This window comes from Megalobrama amblycephala, linkage group LG13 (assembly GCF_018812025.1).
Source record: "Megalobrama amblycephala isolate DHTTF-2021 linkage group LG13, ASM1881202v1, whole genome shotgun sequence".
Classification (NCBI taxonomy): domain Eukaryota; kingdom Metazoa; phylum Chordata; class Actinopteri; order Cypriniformes; family Xenocyprididae; genus Megalobrama; species Megalobrama amblycephala.
In genome coordinates, this window is record NC_063056.1 from 11753498 (window position 1) to 11772325 (window position 18828).

The window sequence follows — 18828 nt, forward strand, 5'->3', positions numbered from 1 at the left end:
GTGCTTACGTCTTTCTTCTTGGCTTGTGCTGCATTTTCTTTTTTCTTACTTCAGTACTGGATGAGATCTTCTTATTTCTGTTTCTTGTATGTCCTGGAAGTTTTTGAGGGATTGCATTTTTCCAACCCTACTCAAATGTTTTTGTTCTTAACTAGACTGAAATTTTCCCATCTTTAGTATCAACATTTAGTCATCTTACAGTTGTCATGGTGAGTTTGAGCCAGAATTAGTATTGCTGTGATTATTATTCCGCTGCATGGAGGCTTACTCAATGCGTCTTATTTTGCAGTCATGTTGTGTTAGAATTACTGTAATTACTAGATAGCAACTCAGTGATTCTACTTGTAGGAAATGTTCTCAGATTCATTTCTATGGCAACGTTCATAACGCCAAAATGGATCCATGTGTCACTTGGTTGTTAATGACTACAAATTACGGAACCACTGTGTTAAATCTTATACTGCATACACTTGCATAGGAAGAGCATTTCCTGTCTAACCAGCATCGGATTCTTCTAAATGACATAAATTAAGCTGTAAATTCAAATGGAAACCCTTAACTCAATGTAAAACATGTTTTGGATGTGTTCATTGCCGGAATTAAAGAATGAACAAATTTAGCCCACCCATACAGCAAACATGTGCACAACTATAAGAGCTTCAGTCCCATTCTTCATTCAGATTGCATAAGAGCCTGTTCCTCATTGACCAATGAATCTCTCATCCAATTAGTGATTGTCCATGTTTCCAAAAGCTTTTCTCCCTGGTTGCCCATTCAGCCATACTGATGACATGACGCTTTCTTATAGCGTCCTCTGCGCAGTGGCTCCAAAATAATGGAGTTGCCCATTAATAAAGAAATCAGGATGAGCAACTGAGGTGTGACCGTTGTGCTGTCGACCAGTGCCTCATTTAGAAGATTCACAAAAAAAAAATGAGAATACTGAATTACTTTCTGAACATTTTATGATTCAGCACTTGGTTCTGTCTTTTAGATTATTAAGTTAAATGATTAGTCCACTTTCAAATAAAATCAAATAAAAATAAAATTAAAATAAATAAAATTTCTAAATAAAATTTTCCTGATAATTTACTCACCTATTCAACTTACGGAACGAACGTGGCGCCAGTTCCGTTTTTTCCGTAAGTAGAATAGGGAAGGCGTAGCTGCAATGAAACTGTAATTTTGACCTTCAACCGTTTGGAGGCCATTGAAGTCCACTATAAGGAGAATAAACCCTGGAATGTTTTCATCAAAAACCTTAATTTCTTTTCAACTGGTGAAAGAAAGACATGAACATCTTGGATGACATAGGGGTGAGTAAATTATCAGGAAATTTTTATTTGAAAGTGGAATAATCCTTTAAACACTGATAATGTATTCATTGTTTTTCACTTTTTTGTTGTTATAACTGGTGCTGCTGGTCCTTGCTAATCTTTTGCTAAAGTATATGTTATTGCTTGTCAAGATTAATGAATAAAGTAAATTAATACATTCCCTAGATTCATTCCCAAGGAGTTGCAGGAACTTCCAAGCCCTGGGTCCAAGATTCTTGACCCCTGCAACTTGTCTTTGGTTAATTGTATAAAAGGAAACAATACTCTGTTTTACAGTGAAGAGAATCTCCCTCACTATCTTGTTCTCTCAAAGGCTACATAAACATAGCCGCAGAATATGGTTATCTTCTAGTGCTGTTTTTTTTTTTATTTATTCATTCAAAACAAATCAGATTTGATGAGTTTTTGCCCTACACTTGTTTATTAAATAATTGTTAAACACCTTTGATATTTGTGTCAATTACATGCTGCTCATTTTTTTGTTCATATCTGATCATGTATTTATCAGACCCTGCAGACCTTAATGAATGTGTCAAGGTCAAAAGTCTCTTAAAATATCTGATAATTTGATCTTTAAAGGCAAGTTTAGTTCAGTTGGAAAAACATTCAATTCAAAAGTCGCATCCGTTGTAAATGTGGTTGTCAATTCCAAAGACTGATTGTTAGAGTGAAAATGAAGCCAGACATCACCGCTCTGTTGCTATAGCAAAGCATGTTTGTTTTGGGAGATAAAGTTGGCAAAACGCCCAATTTTTGTTCTCTTAGTATTTCTGTATTTAATAACCTACATGTATATACAAGCATCATAACACTGAGCTCATTCTTGTGTAATAAAACATTTGATTGGGACTGAGTAGTGATCTGATATCTTGGCATGTCAAAAAAAGGTGCTATGGTAACTTCTTCTTCAAGAGATATATGAAAGGTGTTTGGGTGAGCCCAGGAAAGCTTCCCTACATCTGCAGCCTTAAATAATGTCTCCTGTATGTGTGTTTTTAAAACATAAAATCATGGATATGAAAAGTGTGAAAGAAGAAGACCCAGATTTGCTGTCACAAGTTAATAATGTAATGATAAGCACTCACTCTGATAAAATGAAGTCCTGATGGAACAGGACATTTCTCCACAATTTCCATATTCTCACTTTAAATAATACATGGTCATGCCAGTGTCTAGTAGCCCTAGTCCACATTCTTCAAATATTAGTTTAGGATATAACTTACGCCTGTTTCACACATAATCCGTCTGCAGTGCGTATGCGTTGCGTATTTTTTTACGCACCCATGTTAATGGATTAGAGCGTTCACACTGCACACGGTTGCGGTCCGTCATTGCGTTCCAGGAGCGGTGCGTCTGCAGCAGTGCAGCGATCGTTTACGTACCAAGTCTATTTTTGCTGTGCTGCAAGTGTTGCAGATTGTGTGTGGGCAAAATGAACATGGATTGACCTGAAATTGTAAAAAAAAAAAAAAAAAGAAATTATGCACATTTAAACTACTTTGTACATTTAGTACATTACATAAAGAATTTTTTTTTTTTAATGATTTAACGCCATGCCAGCAACAAGCTATATTCATGCCAAAAGGAAAGATTTCAGTTTCACAGTTCAGTTGTATAATTTCAAAACAATTATTTTATTTAAAAAAAATGAACAGTGTTTACTTGCATAATGCGATCAGATATGTTTTTCCCCATCGTTGGAGGTGGGGGGGGGGGGGGGGGGGTAAATGTCATTAGCATGTAGGTGTATACATTTAAGTTTACGCATTAAATAGCTCGTTGTACATACATTTGTATGTCTAATTAGTATGCTACATGTCATTTATATAGGGCAGACCGTGAAGTAGTTATAAAACGTCTTAATGTATCAATGCACATATCTAAATAAGTATGTTGAAAGTGTACATAATGTATAAATATAAATCTGGAGTACACGTTACAATTTTGATGAATTTTCATTTTAGTAAATATTAAACTCGAACAGTCTCGTAGCGCACTGCAAACGTGTGCTGTGTGAAAGCACAATGGCCGCTTCCTGCTTCAGCAACACATACGCACCGCACACGCACTGCAGACGGATTATGTGTGAAACAGGCGTTAGGCTTTAGTGTTAGTGATCAGTACTGCTCCTGGAAATCAAAAAATTTAGGTGGAGTTCCTGCTGAACCAGCTGGTCAAGAGCTGTGTCACAATGCACATATGTATTAAAACACTGCAGGTGATAGCAGCATATACCTTTGAGTAAGTTGTTAGTTTTTGACATTTAGCACATACTTACTATATTATTTTTGAAAATGTCACTTGTATATTTTGATTTTTAATTTCAGTTTAGTTGTTTTATTAGTTTTAATTGTTTATAAATCGGTTTTATTTTAGTTAACACCACAAATTTCCATCTACTTATGAAGACACTTTATGTTTGTTTTTACTGTTCAGTTTAATTTGTTTTATTTCAAACTGACATATTTCAAATAAGTTTGCTAGCTTTTGTCCTATAGTTATTAAAAATAATAACTTGGTGTTTACACCTTGGTGTCTTTATGCAATGTTCACTTGAAAACTACAGAATGGTATCTTAGAGAAGGGTTGAAACTAAACTCTGAAGGAAAGGAAGATGTCCAGTAACAGGATTGTCGTAAGATAAACTGTTCCCGGCAGCAGACCAGAATGCTGTATCCTAGTCACTATCTGAAGATGAACTGTTTTCTTGGTCTCGGCAATCTTGTGGAACAGAACATGTTTTTTTTCTTTCTTTTTTTTCCCCCTACAGTAAGAATCTTCTTTACGCCTTCCATCTTTTCCTTGATCTTTATACTGTAGGTTTTCCAGGCCCTGAACCAAGGAAGGATCCCTAAAACAGCAGGCTTCACTGCGGGGAAGTTTGATGTGTTTGGTTAGGTTTGGCTAGGTTCAACCAAACACTTCTTAGAAGTTTTCATCTTCATGTATAAGAAAGATTTATGAAATGTGTGTGTCATTCTTCATTGATGCTCCTGTCTCCTGTCATGGAGAACTGTAAGTCCTATTGAACTTCTAGATTCCTCTTTTTGGCCTTTCTTTCAATTAATATTCTTTCTTGGACACACAGCTTTGGACTATGGCCAATTAGATTCACAGTCATTGCACATTAGCTACAATGAGCTTACTTGCTTTGCATATAATTTTACTGATATTGCTAAAGGATATTGTTTTATGACTGTTGAGAAAATGATACTGGTTCTTGATGACTACTTTAGGCAGTCTTACAGTTGAGACCAGTTCATTTGAGTTCAAGTCCAGGCTGAGACATGAGTGATCAAAATAATATAGGGTTTAAATCAAATGGTAAGATTGATAGTCTGAACCTTCCTGATGTAATCAAGTTTAAAACATACCTTGTTTTTTTTTTTTTTTTTTTTTTAAATTGTTTGAAAACAACTGTTTTCCTAAACTCCAAGTTGTGATGTGGAATATTCCATGCATTAAGCCAAAATGGAGGGAAAAAACAAAACAAAAAAAAGCAATTAAATCTTTTTTATTTTGTTTTTTGACTGGCACAATTCCCATTTGAATAGGAACTTCAACACTGCATCATGGCGTTGATGCTATGGGAACTCTTCTGCTTGAACCGGTGTCTGATTCACTTGGCTGAGTGTATGGCGTGATCACCAAGACAATAAATAGATGCCTGAAATGCATGTTTAGCTTCATTGTCTTCAGGAGCCACATGTCTGTTGAGCGCATGTGTTTGTAAAACAATTGTAAAGTGTGTGTGAATTTAAGAATAGGAGTTAGTAGGAGTTCCAGTAATGGCAGGAACTAAATATAGGAGATGTGTGATGCTGTGCCCCCTCTTCATTATGAGGGACGACTCGCACAATATGTGCGTTATAATAATAATACATTTTATTTATGGGCACCTTACGTGACACTCAAGGACACCTTACAAGCAAATAAAACACATAAAACAATTTACATGCAACAATTAAAAAAACAACAACAACAAAAAACATAAAATGTCACGTGTATGCCTGCATAAAAAGATGTGTTTTCAAACGAGATTTAAAAGTAGAGAGAGTCACTATTGCGAATGTCCTGTGGAAGCAAGTTCCACAGATAAGGAGCAGCATAACTAAGTGTTCGAGATCCCATAGCAGCCAAACGCATGCGAGGAAGAACTAAGGAGAATGTAGGTGATGATCTAAGAGTTCGAGAGGGAGTGTAAGTTAAAAGTAGGTCCGATAGGTGTGAAGGAACCAGGTTACAGTGCTTTGTTAACAAGAAGCAAAATTTTGAATTCAATACACTGTGTAACAGGAATCCAGTGAAGTTGTTGAAGAACAGGAGATATGTGATCCATCTTAGGAGTTCTAGTGATTATTTGTGCAGCTGAGTTCTGCACTAACTGTAACTTGTGTAAAACTTTGAGGGGAAGACCATAGAAAAGAGCATTGCAGTAGTCGATATGTGAGGTAACAAGAGCATGAACCAAAGTAGCAGTGCTCCTTGTTGAGAGGAGAGGACGGAGACGATTAATGTTACGGATGTGATAGTAAGCCCTCCGAGTAATCTTGTTAATGTGCGCTTCAAAAGACAGAGTACTGTCAAGGATAACCCCCAAGCTTTTAACCTGCGTTGAAGGAGCAACCATCAATGCACATAGAGAAACTGCTGGACTTAGACATATTATTTTTTGTACCTACAAGAAGTATCTCTGTTTTACTACTGTTAAGCTTAAGAAAAGCTTTCACTTCAGACAAACAGTTAGAAAGAGAGGATGGAGGAAGTTCAGAAGTGGGTTTTGAAGATAAATAAAGCTGGGTGTCATCTTCGTAACAGTGAAAATAGATACCATATTTCCTAAGAATGGTCCTAAGCAGCAATAAATAAATAATAAACAATAAAGGACCCAGAACTGATCCTTGTGGGACACCTGTAGTAATATTTGATCATTTAGATTTGAACTGGCCTAATTGAACAAATTGAGTATGGCCAGAGAGATATGATGTGAACCAAGCCAGAGGAGTACCAACAATTCCAGTGGACTGCAGTCTGTCTAAAAGGATTTCATAAGAAATAGTGTCAAATGCTGAAATTCAAGAAGAATTAATATAGATACTACTAATAGGTCATTAGAAATCTTGACAAGGGCAGTCTCAGTACTATGATAGCAATGAAAACCTGATTGAAATTGTTCATAAAGGTTGTTCACTGAAAGATGATCATTTACCTGAGCCGCAACAATCTTTTCCAGAATTTTTGATAGAAATGTCAAATTAGACATTAGATGGAAATTATCAAAATTATTTGGATCTGCACCTGGCTTCTTGAGTACTGGAGATAGTATTGCAGTTTTAAATAAATAAGGAACAGTGCCAGAAATGAGAGAAGAATGAATGATCTCAGTAATAAAAGGCAAAAGAACTGTCAGTCAGATTTAGCAGCAGAGATAGCAGTTTTGTAGTTTTTCATATGCTCAGAGTACATCTGTTTGTGGACAACAAGTCTGGTTTTAACATACAGACGCTTCAGACGGCAGCCTTGAGCTTTCAACCTACACAAATCAGGGGTGTACCAAGGGGCAGAATTAACAAATAAAAAACAGTCCTAGATCTTGCGTAGGTATCAAGAAGTGATCGAAGCACATCATTATAATGGCATACCAGTTCATCCAAAGTTGTTAGATTGTCTTTACTGGAGAGGGTAGCTAGTCCTTCAGTAAATGCCAATATATCAATGATCTTAATATTATGAAAAGAGATGGTACGACTTAGATTACACTTGAATAACGTTAAACAACCTTTAAAAGGATACCAACAGATGATCAGAAAAGGTTAAGTCAGAAGCCGTGCAGCTATAAGGAGTAATGCCAGAGCAACAGACAAGATCAAGTGTATGGCCTTTCAAATGAGTAGACAAATTAATAAATTGTTGTTTGCCAAACTATCAAGACAGGATAAAAAATCCTTTGTGTAAATACTACTTTCATTGTCGACGTGTATATTAAAATCACCAACCACAATCACATTAGAAGACAAAGAACTGATAAAAGTTAAAAAGACAGAAAAGTCTTTTAAAAAGTCAGTATTGGCCTTAGGTGGACGATAAACATTAACAAGAAGAGTCAGAACTGGGCCATTAATCTGTAAAACAATGGACTCAAATGAAGTGTATTTTAAGAATTCAGGCACAGTTACACGCAACACTTTCCACTTCTCGTTGTATATGACTGCAAGACCTCCACCACGACCAGACGCGCGGGGCTCACAGGTGTAAACATATCCCGGAGGTGTAGATTAATTAAGATGCACAGAATTATCTTTATACTGCCAAGTCTCAGATAAGCAAAAAAAGTCAAACTTATGATCAGAGAGTTTATTGTGAAGCACAGGATCGCAAATTCCAAAGTCCAAAGGAAAGGATGTCACTTTGAGAGCCTGTAGTAGCTGACCTGGTAGGGATCGCTAACACGCTGTGGTCAACGGACCATGATGTTTTCCTTTTTGGACGATGTTTTGAAGACCAGAATGTTCGTATTGTGCTCGAATCATCGATGTTGTAGCTCCATCGAGAACCCCGATGGGCATATTTATGGTGAGGTATGTAGATGATATCCTTATCGGAGAGCAACACTGATAGTAACTCGGAGTGGCAAAAACGAAGTTGAAGAAGTTCCGGCGCGGAGTATCGAAATGTCGAGGCTACATGTTCAATCGATGAAAGGATAATCCAGACAAATGAAGCCAATACCGGCAGCTCGGCAATCCTCATATTTTCCCACCTGAAGGCTGAGGACAGTAGATCTCAGGAAGAGGGGAGAGTGGCAAAACAATGTCCAACAATCAAAGTAGGCAGGCCGGCAACAACCGCGATCGGGTACAGTAAGTTACTTCAGTGCATAGTGGCTAAACCACTACACAAACACAGCAAAACAAACAAAATCAATTAATCATCCAGAAGCAGCGGCAGCCAACTGCGCCAGCGTTCGCCCTGGAAGTTGTCAATATTTGTATTGGAGAGAAGCTCTCACAGTCAGTCCTCGAGGGGGCTGATTGCATACATTATGAGAAGTTACTTAATATAGGAGATGTGTGATGCTGTGCCCCCTCTTCATTACGGGGGATGACTCGCACAATATGTGCATTATGTGCATTGGAGATGAGCACGCATGGTATCTGTGGTATTTATGCCCACAACTACTTATGGGCATAAAAGACAAAGCCTTTCTCTTGGATGCCCCGATTTTGCCCTCTGGTCAATACTGTCATCGATAGGTAACAGAAAGCTAAGCAATAGTCGGCTGCATTCAAGCATTTAATCCCTCGCCACATCTAGGAGCCGAGAAGCCGGCAGCATTCACCAGCCATTCCCGGCCAGGCCCTGGTTCCAGAAGTGAGGAGCATAAGGCTAGCGCAGCTGCTCATGCCCTTCCTCGTAGAGATAGGAGGGCCGGCAGTGTGTGCAAACACAGCTGTCCAGGGGGAGGTTCGAACTGAGGAGCGTGATCTCCTTGCGAGAGACCTGAAGAAGACCTGACTCCTTTGGAAAGAGGTGCCTGGGGTTCTTCACCTTTACAAAGTGAAGACTCCTCTGCGACTCCAGGGCATCTGTGTGCTCAATTACATTGACAAATCACATGGGGTGTTTGGGGCTTAGATTAAACCTTAAGAAGAGTGTGCTATCTCCCAGTCAGAGAACCAATTTTCTAGGGGTAGCATGGGACTCGACCACGATGCAGGCACATCTGCCTTTTAAACCTAACCGCCATAAAAGGCATCAGGCTAGGTCAGGAGTCTTCCAAATTCAAAGCCTGTTAGGTCTAATGGCAGCAGCAGCCAACTTCATTCCACTGGGTTTACTGCACATGAGACCATTCCAGTTCTGGCTTAAGGTTTTCACTCTTTTTTATGCACAGAGGGCTTAGTACCCTTCAGCTTTGGAGGAGACCTTGGCAAGACACTCATGACGGATGCCTCTCTCATGGGTTGGGGTGCAGTTTTTGAATTGCCTCAAGATGAGTATTTCTAGCATTGAAACACTTCCTCTCACAATAGACCTTTTTCACATTTCCGGGTTTCTCAGAAGCGTAAGTCGTCATAGTTGGGTAAAGAGTCCGGTCCTGAACACATCTACATGACAATATTAATTTATTGTAATAGCGTCACCCACTGGCAACAGGAAGTGACATGTTTAACACTGTGATGCACAACTAGCAACAAATTAAAATATGCAATTCAGTGCTAAAGCATTCGAATATCATCATGAAACAGGAAGTTGTTGTAACTCAAGCATACAATGTCCAATCTTCCTCAAACTTCACGTTTGATGGCCTAAAGACATCAACATGCCAAAATTATTTAGTCATAGCGCCACTAGCTGGTAGCAGGAAGTGTGGCAAATACAAATGACTGATGTAGTCCTCCTATATTTATATGCCTAACCCTTTAAGACCTACGGGAGCGTCGGAGAGCCAATCTGAACCCATATAGGTAGCACAATAATTCTTTTTGCATACAAAAACAGAGATTTTACATGTTCAGATCAAGCCTCCAACATGCTCCTGTTGCTTTGTTTTCACCCTCTAATGAGTCTAAGTAATATGCGTTTACAACAAAAACAGCGCACAGCCACTAACTGAATACAAATATGTAGATTTCACGTGGCATATTTGCTCATAACTTCGTGAAAAATGCACAGATCATGACACATGAAAATGGCACATCACTATTTACAGTAGATCTTCACAATTAATGAACCCAAAATCAATATAATCTATTGCGTTGATCGTGAGATATTACTCACAGAATGATGTAAGATACTTGGCTAAAAACATGTCTCTCATCTTTCCAGGATGCAATGTGTATCTAATGTTCCCAGAACCGTCCATGCTTGTTTTCCAATGTGAAATAACACAAAATAGGTATCATTTTAAAGCGTCGAAACTCAGCTTTTTAATGCATCTAACCAGTTTGATAAACTCCTAAAGAGTGCAGTGTTGCCAGATCTTGCGAGACAAATAAGCAACCAGGCCTGTGAAAACAAGCCCAAAACAAGCGACTTTTTCTATGGAGCCCCCCTAGGTCCCGGAAGAGAAAAATAAATAAACTTTGTGCACGGTTTTACAATCCGTGGGGACGGATTTTAAACTGTGGGTAAAGATTGTCAATTTACATCCATGTGGACAGATTGGTAAACTGTGCGCAGTTTTACAAAACTGTACACACATTACAGTTTATTTATTTTTCTCCCCCCTGAGCTTCAGGACAATGACCACAAGAGGGAGTTAAACCACCTTTTAACATTATTTAACATTTTGAGTCGTCCCCCACGACAGGTTGAATCCATTCTTTTACTCCTTTCTCTTTCTCCCAGTCTTTGTTATATTTTTTCCCGTATTTCGCCCACTTTGTCCCAGGCATTTGTTCCTCCAAAAAACTCACCTACAGTCCAGTCAGTAACCATCAGTCGCAACTCGCGTACGCATTCATTTAAAGTTTACATCACTCACTGACAACGTTTTCCTAACCAAAAAAAAAAACAAAAAAACAGATTGCTCTGCTCTGCCTCTGATTGGCTAGTACTCGTTGCCATCTGGGTCAGAGCCAATTAGAAGCAGGATGTGGGTGGGAAAAAACTCTGCTGTCTCCTGTGTGTATGAGGAAAGGGGAGGGACAGAGAGAACAGGCTAGACAAACTCCTACGTTTAAATAACATATAGAAAATATCTGCTTGACAACTTATTATGGAGCTGGGATCAAGCCCAAATAAGCAACTACACTTTACAAACAAGCCCAAAAAACGCGACCCGCGACTACCAATATTTGTAAGCGACTTTACAGAAAAACAAGCCCAAAGTTGCTTATAATAAGCGGACTTGGCAACACTGAAAGAGTGCTGAGAAGTACCTCTGAATCTGAGTGTACCGTCCGTGGGCGCCATCTAGCTGCGAATACATGAATAATCATATTTTTCAAAAGTACAGGTGCTGGGCATATAATTACAATATTATGAAAAAGTTAATTTTTTTATTGTAAATTATTTTAAAAAATGAAACTTTCATTTATACTAGATTCCCTACATGTAAAGTAAAACATTTCAAAAGTTTTTTTTTTTTTTTTTTTTTTTTTTAATTTGTTGATTAGAGCGTACAGCTAATGAAAGTTCAAAATCCAGTATCTCAAAATATTAGAATATTTACATTTGAGTTTCATTAAATGACCATCCCTACAGTTTAAATTCCGGGTATCTCTTGTTCTTTGAAACCACACTAATGGGGAAGAGCTTGGGAGAGCTTCACAATGAGTCAAATGAAGCTGAGTCAGCGCATCAAGAGTCACCACACTCAGACATCTTCAGAAAAAGGACTACCAAGCCACTTCTGAAACAGAAACAACGTCAGAAGCATCTTACCTGGGCTAAGGAGAAAAAGAACTGGACAGTGAACAGTGGTCGAAAGTCCTCTTTTCAGATAAAAGTAAATTTTGCATTTCATGTTGAAATCATGCTCCCAGAGTCTGAAGGAAGACTGGAGAGGCACAGAATCCAAGCTGCTTGAAGTCTAGTGTGAAGTTTCTGAAGTCAGTAATGATTTGGGGGGCCGTGACATCTGCTGGTGTTGGTCCATTGTGTTTTATCAAGTGCAAAGTCAATGCAGCCATCTTCCAGGAGATTTTGGAGCACTTTATGCTTCCATCTGCTGACAAGCTTTATGGAGATGCTGATTTCCTTTTCCAGCAGGACTTTAGCACCTGCCCACAGTGCAAAAACCAGTTCCAAGTGGTTTGCTGACCATGATATTACTGTGTTTTATTGGCCAGCCAACATGCCTGACCCCTGAATCTATGGGATATTTTCAAGAGAAAGATGAGAAACAGTCGATCCAACAATATACAGATGATCTGAAGGCTCAATAGTGCCTCAGCAGTGCCACAGGCTGATCACTTCCATGCCACACTTCACTGATGCTGTAATTTGTGCTAGGAGCAAGTCATTTGCTGTAATATGTGCTGCCGACCAAGTATTGAGTGTACAAATGAACATACTTTAAAGAACTTGAACTTTACTGTTTTGAAAATCCATTTTTTGATTGATCTTAGGGAATATTCTAATATTTTGAGATACTGGATTTTGGACTTTCATGAGCTGTACGCTCTAATCATCAAAATTAAAAAAAAAAAAAAAAAAAAAAAAAAAAAACCTTTTGAAATGTTTTACTTTACATATAGGGAATCTAGAATATATGAAAGTTTCATTTTTAAAAATAATTTACAATAAAAAAATGAACTTTTTCATGATATTCTAATTATATGACCAGCACCTGTACTGCCTTCATTAACACAAAATTGGTTTCATTTGAAAGCTTAGGGTCTTATCTTTACAATGCATGTAGCCAACTCGATTAACTCCTAAGTAGTGCTGAGTTATTTGCTAATAAATAGAAAAAAATTCTCACGATTAAAATGAGCCCAAAATCAACATAATCCCTTGCACTAATCACAAGATATTCCTCGTGGAGGAACAATTTTAAAAATGCTCAGACGGCATAACAAAAAGGCAACCTTGGTTCCAAATGCTGTAACTTTTAATTACTTTATGCTATCATTAGTGAAGGGTAGTTTGACTTCACTTCAAAAGTTAAATTAATGCGCCATTAGATGGCGGCAAAGTTTGTTTTTATGAGTGAGTCACAAGGACTTTTATATTGAAAGGAACTGAAACCAGGTTGTAAACAAGGACGTTTTTATTTTTTTACTTTAAACAACCATAAGACGCAACCGACAAATGCATTGACTAACGCTGTCATGGGAAATTCTGTTAACTGTTAATAGGACAAATACAAAAATATCGTTTTCCTCAGTGGACATTCAAACTGATTTTGGAAATAAGATTGACCTGAAGAATATCAGCATGCAGAAGGTAATACACTCGCTCAGGCTATCTCTCTCTCATAACACTATAATAGAATGAGCTTCAATGACGCGACTGAACGTTCCTTCTTTAATGGTTCTAAAGTGATGTTTTAGAATTAATAACAGAGGCTTGGTCACAACTTTTAAACGGTCAACTTGAGATTTGAATCCGTGGTGGAAGTAGTTCTGCGCAAAAGAGTGTTTTTAAAGGTGCAATATGTAAGACTTTTAAAGTAAAATATCCAAAAACCACTAGGCCAGTGTTATATATTTTGTTCACTTGAGTACTTACAATATCTCAAATGTGTCCTACTATTTGTAAATCGTGAGAAAATTGCAATTTTAACTAAGGCTCCGGCACGTGTGAGGAGTCGCCTGTCAATTGCGTCATACCCGCGCTATCCTCAGTTTCCAGTTTTATTTTGTAGAAACCATGGAAACACCAAAGACGCTTTAATATATTACGTTTTAATAGACAAGGGAACAACTGTTTTGATATATTTATAGACAGAAGACTAGTTATTGTTATTTAGCTCAACACGTTTAGTCTTATTGTTCTAATATTGTATCTAATATTCTCGATTTTTTGTGAGTACCATGCTTTACCATGCCTCAGAGAAAAAGTATTTTGTGAAGTAGCTAACATAGCATAGCAGCTTTAGTTTTAGTAGCAGTAATACAGAATTTTTTCCATCATACAATATGTTTTAAAATTAATTGCATGACATTTATCAACACAAGCTCTCCAGCATTTAATATGATATTCTAAAATCGATTTAGCTTACTGCAGTGTGCAACAAGTGTCTCACAGCAGCCACCGAGTGAATGCACAGAGTAACTTTATAACATAATTTTCAACACACTCAAATGTATCTAATTGTGTTACCTCATACTCATGACCGGAAAAACGTAAGCGGCGCCGGTGAGTGTGGCATAATAAAAGTTCCACTGATCGCAGTGTTTGTTGCATTCGTCTCTCATTAACAATCGCTCCAGCGGCCTCGTTCAGCTCCCACATCACTCGGTCCTGCTCTGCTTCATACTACAGTAACGTTAATAATCGCATCCATGAACATGATTTCTTCCCAATTCCTATCCCGATTATTTCCACCGGCTGTGAGGTGAAGACCACATGTCCCAAGATTCCGCGCTCAAACTTCAAGGTGTCATCAAGCTACGCCTTTGTTTTGAATAAGCCTCTAGTGACCTCTAGCGGACAGAAAATTCTACATATTGCACCTTTAAGACACTCCGTTGTTGTCTCTTATTTATTTACACACTTGTGCAGTCTAACTGTTGTATAAACGCAATATCACACTCATGGCTGTATATCAGCACGCTGTGAATTGATTGCCTGCGTCCTCGTGCCTACGGCCGAATCACAGCCATGCTCATATACAGCCATATCGCAAGGCTACGAGTATGATATGATATATATATATATATATATATATATGTGTGTGTGTGTGTGTGTTTTCAGTGTCATATATTTATATGATCCCAGTAAATAATTCTAATATGCTTAAAATAATAATTCAAATAGCGCTTATTATTATCACAGTTGAAAATGGTTGTGCAACTTAATGTTTTCTTGGAAACTGTGCTACATTTTTCAGCTTTTGACCCGCTGATGGAGGGTCATATTTGATGGTGTGAGTGACAAAATTACACAATGCAGTTGTCACAAAGACAAAAAAAATATATTTTGTGATAAAAATGAAAAATCAAATTTCATGGTCAGTAAGAAATATTTATGGGTGGTAAATTCATCCACCATTTTTTAGACATATAAAATCAATTTTTGAATCTACTGAAATCCTTCTCTTCTGTTAAGTTTTTTGATTACAGTTCAATTCATTTTTAATTCCTGTATAAACAGAAGCTAAACAGTGCAAAAACAGATTAGTGTTTAATCTGAAGTGGGAGGAGTCAGAGAGGAAGGGGTGTGGGAAACAGCTTATAAATATTCATGACTTGCTGCATTTGGAAGACCCCTTTGCTTCTGGACACACATCTGGACAGAGCAGCTCACATTCCAATGTCCCTCCCAACCAGGCACTCACTCTCTGTCACCCTTGCTATCTCTCTCTTTCTCACTTTTTATTGCTGTCCTATTTTCAGCTTGTCACTCTCATTGCTGCACTTTGCCCTACAAATCAATGCATGCCATTTTGCAGCTCTCCTCCCTGTACCCTATGTGGAAAGAATGCGCTCCCAGCATTCCTGAGGAGATGGTGCATTTTAGCTAATGGTCTCCAGAGTATTCCTAGGATGTTGCATGGGAATGATGGAGTGGGCCAGAACAAAATTCTTTCTCAATGATGTTTATATATTTAAAATGATCACGGCATTTAAAGTTGATCTTGTTTTCAATTTACATGTCTACAAACAATGATAAAACAAAGGTAAAATATTTATGTTACAATCAAAAACTGCACAGTACCACCAGTAAATATAATTTTTTCCTGTATTGGGAAAGCTACATTTTCAGCAGCCATTATTCCTGTCTTCGGTCCCCATCAGAAATCATTCTAATATGCTTATTTGGTGCTCAAAAACATTTCTTCTTATTATTGCAGTTGAAAATGTTGTGATTCTTAATATTTTTGTGAAATCCATGATACATATTTTTCAGGATTATTTAATGAATAGAAAGTTCAAAAGAACAGCATTTATTTGAAAGATATCTTTTGTAACATCTTTACTGTTTCTTTTGATCAGTTTAATGTGTCCTTCCTTTCTGAATAAAAGTAGTAATTTCTTAAATAAAATCTTACTGACCTCAAACATTTGAACAGTAGTTATAATGTTACTCAAAATATAGGTAACACTTTACAATAAGGTTCATTAGTTATCATGAACTAATAATGAACTGCACTTATACAGCATTTATTAATTAAAAGACCTCCGAAGAACAGGCGAATCTCAACATAACACCGACTGTTACGTAACAGTCGGGGTGTACGCCCCCAATATTTGCATATGCCAGCCCATGTTCCCAACATTATGAAAGGCATTAGACAAGGGCAGAACGTCTGGATGTGCACAGCTGAATCAACAAACTAGGTAAGCAAGCAAGGACAATAGCAAAAAATGGCAGATGGAGCAATAATAACTGACATGATTCATGATAACATGATATTTTTAGTGATATTTGTAAATTGTCTTTCTAAATGTTTCGTTAGCATGTTGCTAATGTACTGTTAAATGTGGTTAAAGTTACCATCGATTCTTACTGTATTCACGGAGACAAGAGCCGTCGCTATTTTAATTTTTAAACACTTGCAGTCTGTATAATGCATAAACACAACTTCATTCTTTATAAATCTCTCCAACAGTGTAGCATTAGCCGTTAGCCACGGAGCATAGCCTCAAACTCATTCAGAATCAAAGTAAACATCAAAATAAACACTGTACTTGCGCGATTAGACATGCTGCATGACGAACACTTTGTAAAGATCCATTTTGAGGGTTATATTAGCTGTTTGAACTTTTTTTTTATGTTGTTTAAGGCAAGCGCGAGCTCTTGGGGCGTGGAGCACGAGATTTAAAGGGCCACACACCCTGAATCGGCTCATTTCTAATTATGCCCCAAAATAGGCAGTTAAAAAAATGAATAAAAAAAAATCTATGGGGTATTTGGAGCTGAAACTTCACAGACACATTCAGGGGACACCTTAGACTTATATTACATCTTTTAAAAAAAAGTTCTAGGGCACCTTTAATTTCAACATTTATTAATGCATTATTAAAATCTTGTTAACATTAGTTAATGCACTGTGAACTAACATGAACAAACAATGAACAACTGTATTTCATTAATTAATGTTAAATAAGATTAGTAAATACAGTATCAAATGTATTGCTCATAGTTTGTTAGTTAATACATAAACTAATGTTTAACTAATGAACCTTATTGTAAAGTGTTACCAAAACACACATATATGTTTATATTTATATAAAATCTTACTGACCCCAAATTTTTGAACAGTACTGTATGTCTTATCTGTTTTGTGAAACGATAGACTAAGTCATTTTATGGTTGTCTGTGGGTTTGGGATCATTTTTAGATTGAACAGCTAAGTAAAAACCACACTATATGCTTAGTAACTTCAGTGAGGTGCGTGTGTACCCCATGGCTAACTGTTTTTATACTGGACGGACTATAAATATTGCAAATATTTTCATGTGTGCCCCATTTAGAAAGAAAGAGAGTTTTTAGCCTGTAGAATGCAGGGAATTTAGGATGGGTGCCAAAGCACCAAATACGTTTGAAAGTCAACATACAGTGTATCCCAATAGAAGAGTTTATTGCAGTGAGGCTAATTTCCACCTTTCTCTTTATCAGTATTCCATATTACATTTATATTATTTATTCAATGCATTTTGGCCTAATTTCTGAAATTTGTGAAAAGGTTCTCTTTACACAAGTCATCTCATGTTAAGTGGCTGTGTGTGTTTAAAAACTGCTTTTGTGGTATTCAAGTGCCACATTCCTTTTCACTGTGTGTATTCTCCCTAGTGCGACAAATCTCTGTGCATATTTTAGGGCATAGTTGTGATGTTTTCTGAATTAAAGGATTTAGTGTTCCATTTCTGCTCCATGTCGTGGATGAATACAAGTGATGAGATTACTTTTATAATGTGAGAACTGAGTATTACTGAGAGACATGCTGTGAATGTGCAGATGTGTTCGGGAAGAGTTGAGTTGAGCTGCCGCCAGGTTCTCTCATTCTGTAGCTTTAGATTGCGTAATATGGCATGCCGCCTCCCTCCCTTCCCGCTGACAGCCTTGCAGTGGTTTTATGGACTCTGACAACCACACAAAGAAGCTAAAATTCTTTCTGGAGCTGTAGACAGCCCTTGTGGAACTGTGTTACCAATCTGAAGGTAGACCTACTAGTGTCAATTATTGCCATGATATTTCACCAAATAATATTGCAGATTTAACTGTCTGCCATATCATTCCTTAAAGGGTTAGTTCACCCAAAAATGAAATTATGTCATTAATGACTCACCCTCATGTCGTTCCAAACCCATAAGACCTCCGTTCATCTTCGGAACACAGTTTAAGATATTTTAGGTTTAGTCCGAGAGCTTTCCGTCCCTCCATTGAAAATGTATACAGTATGTAGAAAGGTAATAAAAACATCATCAAAGTAGTCCATGTGACATCATTGGGTTAGTTAGAATTTGTTGAAGCATCGAAAATACATTTTGGTCCAAAAATAACAAAAACTACGACTTTATTCAGCATTGTCTTCTCTTCCGGGTCTGTTGTCAATCCGCGTTCACGACTCCGCAGTGACGCTGTCACATGGACTACTTTGATGATGTTTTTATTACCTTTCTGGATGGACAGTATACCGTACATACATTTTCAACGGAGGGACAGAAAGCTCTCGGACTATCTTAAACTGTGTTCCGAAGATGAACGGAGGTCTTACGGGTTTGGAACGACATGAGGATGAGTCATTAATGACATAATTTTCATTTTTGGGTGAACTAACCTTTAAAAGCCAAAGGTTATACATAGATATTTCTCAGATTAAGTATTATGGAAAGATTTGATTTTAAACATATCCATAATTAGTTTAAAACAG

The 18828-nt window shown here is 37.4% G+C and overlaps 1 protein-coding gene across 5 annotated transcripts in view; it reads left to right on the forward strand.

Annotated features, from left to right (window-relative positions):
• Positions 1–18828, forward strand: part of grb10b (growth factor receptor-bound protein 10b) — a 127181-nt gene that overhangs the window by 6753 nt on the left and 101600 nt on the right. Inside the window, exon 1 of one of the 5 annotated variants that reach the window (XM_048152296.1) lies at positions 12545–13232. The exons of the other annotated variants lie outside the window; for them this stretch is intronic. The gene's annotated coding sequence lies outside the window, so the exon portion shown is untranslated. Of the gene's footprint in view, positions 1–12544; positions 13233–18828 lie in introns of those variants that run through there. 5 annotated transcript variants of the gene reach the window in all.